Here is a 6,000-nt window from a genome sequence, read left to right as displayed (position 1 = left end):
TCTAGCCTTTGAACAATTGCACCTTTTCCTCTTTGCTTGTGCCTCTAGTCACACCATAGTTGTGCCTCTCTCTATATGCCTGCACAATTGGCACATACATGTCCCATCCATGCGTTAATGCTCCCCCTCATCACAACCACATGAACCCCATAGAAAAATAAAAAAATTGTAGAAGGAGAGGAGAAAAAGGAAAAAAAATACATAGAAGAAGATGGAGGGGAAGGAGGGAGGAGGAGGAGGAGGAGGAGGAGAAGTAGGGGAAGAAGAAGAAGGAGAAGAAGAGAAAGAAGAAGTAGGGGAACAAGAATAATAAGAGAAAGAAGGAGGAGGAGGAGGAGAAGAAGAAAGAGGGGTAAAGAAAAACAAAGACAAAAAGAAGAAGAAGAAGAAGAAGAAGAAAAAGAAAGAGAAGGATAAGGAGAAGAAGAAGGAGAAAGAGAAGAAGAAGGAGAAGGAGAAAAAGAAGGAGAAGAAAAAAGAGGAAAGATAAGATCAAGAAGGGAGCGGAACAAGGAAAGAAAGAAAGGCAAAGAGACAGCAAAAAAATAATGAAAGAAGGCAAAGTGAGAGACAAGAAATATAGGAGAAAGAAAAAAAGAGAAAACAACAAGAAGAAGCCTCACCCAACAAACTCGTCAACCGACCATGAGTTCACTTACAAGAAAGAAGCAAGAAACTCATCGTTAATGATGATCACCTTGCTCACGAGTGCGTCCAATTTCAATAACAACAAAATTATCTCTCATTTTCAGCAGCACTGAACTATGTCAATGGCATCTGTGCTGTTGAATCCTTCCACATGCAGTCACAATCTTATTTCATAATTTCACAAGTAAAGTAAGTAAGAACTCAGGGAAGCAACTGCTCCTAAAGCACATCAAAATGATGGTTTATTTGCATCTCCATACCAACCGTGCTTCTCTTCCCTTGTTTTTAACTCATGTTGCTTTATAAAGTCGTCGTTTTTTTTTTTGCTCGAGTCAGCAACTCATCACTTCTTAGCTGAGCATTTCACATAAAACATTTGTGCACTTACCTAAACATAAAGACATAACCCTCGCACAAGGTATGCAAGTACATCGAAGATGTCAAAAACAAAGCAAACTCAATCAAATGAAGATAGGTCATCCATCTTTTGGGATCTCGTCCACAAGCTCCTTGAAGAATATCTCAGATTACTCTCTTGGTTTGGCCATCAGTCTTTGGATGATAGAGATAATAGTGAGATCTAGAGAGTTTTTCATAGCTTTCAAAGAAAGAAGTCCAAAAGTGGGATATAAACTTCACATTTCAATCACTGGTAATCCTTTTAGGAAATCCATAAAGTTTTAATATTTCCTTCAGAAAAACTTTAGCAACATTGAGAGTTAATTAATTCTCCTTTACTGGAATCACCGTGACATGACCGACCTTTGTCAATCGATATATCACAACTAAGATAGAATCATATCCATCATTAAGCTAAAGGCAACTCCATAATGAAGTCCATGATTATGCACTCCTACTTCATATTGGGAATGTCCAAGGGATGAAATTTTCTAAGAATATTAATCCTTTTTGCCTTTTCTATTTTGCAAGGCATTAAAGAAAGGAATAAGATAATCTTTTGTCTAACTAACATGATTTTGCATTAAATATCTCCTTAGTTTTTTTTATTTCCCTAAGATTCCGCATCTCTTTTGACGACGTGTGCAGGCCTCTCATAAAGAATCCATCACTGAACTTGATGATTGCACTTTTTCAAAATATTTACATGGATACCGCCACACTTCCACGATTCATGTTACAAAAAGACTATGAGATTGACAAGCATATTGAAGAAATATTTCATGGTGGTAAAGGAACCACTGTGTATGACCCTTGGAACAATATATTTGTAGATCTACAATAACTTCAAAGAAGAATGGTCAAGTTTTATAGAATAACATTTGAGGAGTGCAAAGGCATTTTGAAATTTGTTATCAAACTCGATGAGTGTGAGGTTGTAAAGGAAAAGAAAATGGAAAGGATTACTATTACATTGATGAATGGAGCACTTGATACATCATTGAATGACTGAAGCGAGTTCGAAGTATTTTAGTATGCAGTCGGAGAAACACATATGGTGGTTAGGCTCGTTCCAGGTATGATCATTTTTTGTTTCGTACTTGATTTTAGTCATTGTTTTCAAATCTTTTATAGTAAGACTTTTGTTTTCTAGGATTTGCTTGGAAACTCCGTCCCGAAAAAAATAGAAAGGACATTGCTCTTCAAGCATTGGAAAAGTTGTTATCCGATATAGGTTTGCATGGAGGTGATGTTCATATCACAAAGGATTTTAAAAAGTCTACCAATGGCAAGGAGGTACCAATCAAGCCCTCTATTGGTGGTGTTAAGGCAAGAAGATTCTTGTCTCGACCCAAACACAGTAGTAAGCAAGTAAGGCAAGGTAGAACAGTTTCAAGGATTAATTATGGATTGTGGAAGCAAGTCCATAATGCCGTGAAAGATCATGAGGCAGATGGGGAAGCACGAAATGTGAAGGTAGAGGTGTGGAGGTCTCTTGATCAACTCTTCATGTTCTGTGACAATGTAACATGGACAAAAAGTGATTACAAGAACTTTGAAGAGGCAATTAAACATTTTGGAAAGTCAATGAAAGACGCGTGGACAGCCTGCAATATAACTCACTACATGGTAAAGTTCTGTCTTCTTCTTTTACTTAAGTGTGATCCTCTTTTTTTTTATAACTTACTATGCATTCTTATGTCTCTGTGAAAACAGCATATCATCTACAACCACCTTCCCTATTTTGTCAAAAAGTATGGATGCCCAGCAATTTGGTCTACCCAAGGCATGGAGAAGTCTTTCTACATGGCACGTAATGCATTTTTCAGACACACACAACACTACGGAGGGAGTCAAAAGGCAAAGAGTCTGAAGGAAGTCTTCCAATGGTTTTACCGAGGCATACTACAGAGGCTGCATGCTAAAAGAAAAGTTGCTAGCTCCAAAGTCAAGCTTGCTTTTATTCTAGTCCAAAAGCAAAGACGAAGACAAAGTTTGGACAATTCAATGGCAGCAGAGAGACATAGACAATGGAGGGATTCGAAGATATTTAGAAACCATAAATGGACAAGTAAACATGAATAGCAGTTTGTAACTTATTGGTGTTATGTCCACATGTTTTCAAACTCAATCAATAGATTTTTATTTTGTGGAACAAGTGACTCTTGGTGTTATGCCTATATGTTTTGAGACTCCATCAAAAGTATTTCTTTTGTGAAACATGTGATCTATATTAACAAGCATCAATACATCCATGAGCTACACACAAAAAATTCAATCAATACTACTTAATTATGCTAGACACACTATTGATCCTGAGTGTGTACTGAGTGTCAAACGCTTTTAGAAGCTACTGAGTGTGGGAAGAGTACTGAAGTGTTGTACGGTGATGGGACAAATGCAAAAGGGAAAGGTAGAGGATCAAAGACTTTGTACAAATGAGTTCAACTTCAACATAATGTTTGTGCTATATTTGATGACTAAATCCTATTACTCCCAGGGCCTGCCAATCGGAACTCTCTTTTTGATCTTGATTGGACTATTTTTCTTCCTTGTTGTCTTGATGTCGACTGTCTGTTTATCAATGCTTGCCTCTGTTGCTTGTCTGGGAGGGGTATCCTTGTCTTCAGCTATCTCCACGTGTTCTTCTTCTTGGATTGTGTCACCTGATGCAATCATGGGTGGCACTTGAAACCTTATAAGCTTGTGTTTTCCATAGCCCTCCAGACATTTGGGCTCCTTAACACCACATGCTAATGCATAAGAAGTGTAAGACAAAAAGTAAGAGGCCCTAGAGGCCTGCTTATTCACATAATCCCCAAATATATCTATGGCAGACAACCTCTCTATCAAAATGATCTTTTCCTTTTGCCATGAAAGATCATGTCCACCTAAAACCCTAGACAAACGTTTAAAGAAGTAAACAATGGCTTCTCCATTGTTGCTCAACTGCCTATGGTAAATCAAGATCTTAGCACTGCCTAAATCATGAATATAATGAGCTAGGCTTGACATTTTGCCAAACCCAGCCGGTCTGCTTCCACTTGTTCTCTGGAGGAATGTGTCATCCTCAATTTGTAGCTGCCACATATCAAAAGATTGGAGTGAGACAATACACAACTACAAAACATTTAAACACAAGATAAAGTATTTGATTTGAAGTAACAAGATCATACCTTCTCCTCTATGCCAACCTCCTTGTTAAGCCTTGAAGCCTGGGCAATAAGGGAAATGGCATAGTCCTCCCTCAAATTGAACATACACTCTATATCATGGAGGAAGACATAATCTTTACCACCAATCAAGACACCTGGAAGCATGGGCACTGCATAGTTGCTGCTCTGAACATCAAAATCTTCAACTGGCTGTGCTGCCCTAAAAGTTTCAGTCCTTAGTTGAACAAGGTCAAGAGCAGCCGCTTGCAGCCCCTCATCCCGGAGAGTGATATCTTCTTCCTGCTCTGCCATTTCTGTTGCCACAGGAACATCCTCTTTTTCCTCTGCTTCAGATGTGTCTTCTTCTTCAGCCTCCTGCCCTTGCTCTTCTAGAGAGTACTGAGACTGAAGACAATGTACATAAGGAATGCCATGGTTTCCTCAAGCACTCTACACTTTCTGGTGTGCAAGTTACAGTTGAATTTATATTCCTCAGGCAGGCTATCAAATCTTCTATTCACATGGTACCTCAGCCTGTCAATGGAGACAATATGATTTATGTGCACAAAAACCTTTTCACCTTCCACAATTCTTCCTGCCTCTGTCAGTTGTTTGTTGAAGGTATCCCAATGGTCTGAATCGGAAAATCTCTGTGATGCTCCAGTACAAAGCTCATAGTGAACTCCCTGTTGAAAATACTGTGGTATATGTGGAAGTTCCTTTGAGCCTTGCATTTGTGAAGAAAGTCAAATAGGAGCAAATTTGGAGATTTGTGCTCTTCTGATTCCTTTTGTTTTGAGAGGAAAGACTCAGCTTTCTGCTCCAGTCTCTTCCTTTTGCCTGAACCAAAATTTATATATCATGAATTCTATATGTTGACATATGTAATCAGGGAATGTATAGGATATCACCAAACAACTCCCTTCATGAGCACACATGACTCACATGGTGATTGTTGTGGTCTAAGTATAGCAGCAAAAAAGTCCAACTTCCTCTTGAAAGGAGGGGCCTGAGAATCAATTGTTCCAAAGCAAAAACTTTTCTCATCATTAAGGAAGAAATCCCTAGGGCCAAAGAAAGAAAAACAATGAGGAAGAAGTGAAAACCAAAAGGGACACAGGAATTTGCAAAAAAACGCGATGTAGGGCCATTTGGAAAATGTCAAGTACTCTCCTCGCATTTTGTTGTGCAAATTTTCCATTTCTGTTGATATCCATCTCCAATCAAATGCTAGGATCACCTCATAGATTCTTGGACAGTAGATGATACTAGGAAGAATTCCCCAGGGCCAAAGAAAGCAAAACAATGAGGAAGAAATGAAAACCAAAAGAAATATAGGAATTTGCAAGAAAACGCGATATAGGGCTATTTGGAAAATGTTAAGCACTCTCCTCGCATTTTGTTGCAAACTTCTAGGTTCTATTAATATCCATCTCCAATCAAATAGATAGCTTCTAGGTCAGTAAGATTCTCTATATCCTTATCTTCTTGTTTAATAGTATAACACACATACTTTTGGGATGTGATGTAGCTTAGATATTAGGATAAATACCACAAGAAGGAAGACTTTTGAATTGGGCTGGTTGAAATGACTGAAGGCATGTTCCAACAGGCTGTCTCATGAATTTGCAGGAAAACACGAGGAGAAGGCTTTAGGAATTTCAAACAGCCGAAATCGCGTTTTGTTGCAAATATAAAACTAGAATGTGGAAATTTGGGATATGGGATGTGGTGGATGGGAATTGCCTAGATATCTGGACATCAAGAATTCTATGGATGGAAGAAATATATATCAAAA

This window comes from Cibotium barometz, chromosome 60, assembly GCF_041138505.1.
Source record: "Cibotium barometz isolate CiBa-2024 chromosome 60, ASM4113850v1, whole genome shotgun sequence".
NCBI lineage: Eukaryota > Viridiplantae > Streptophyta > Polypodiopsida > Cyatheales > Cibotiaceae > Cibotium > Cibotium barometz.
Note: the sequence above shows the minus strand (reverse complement) of the source record.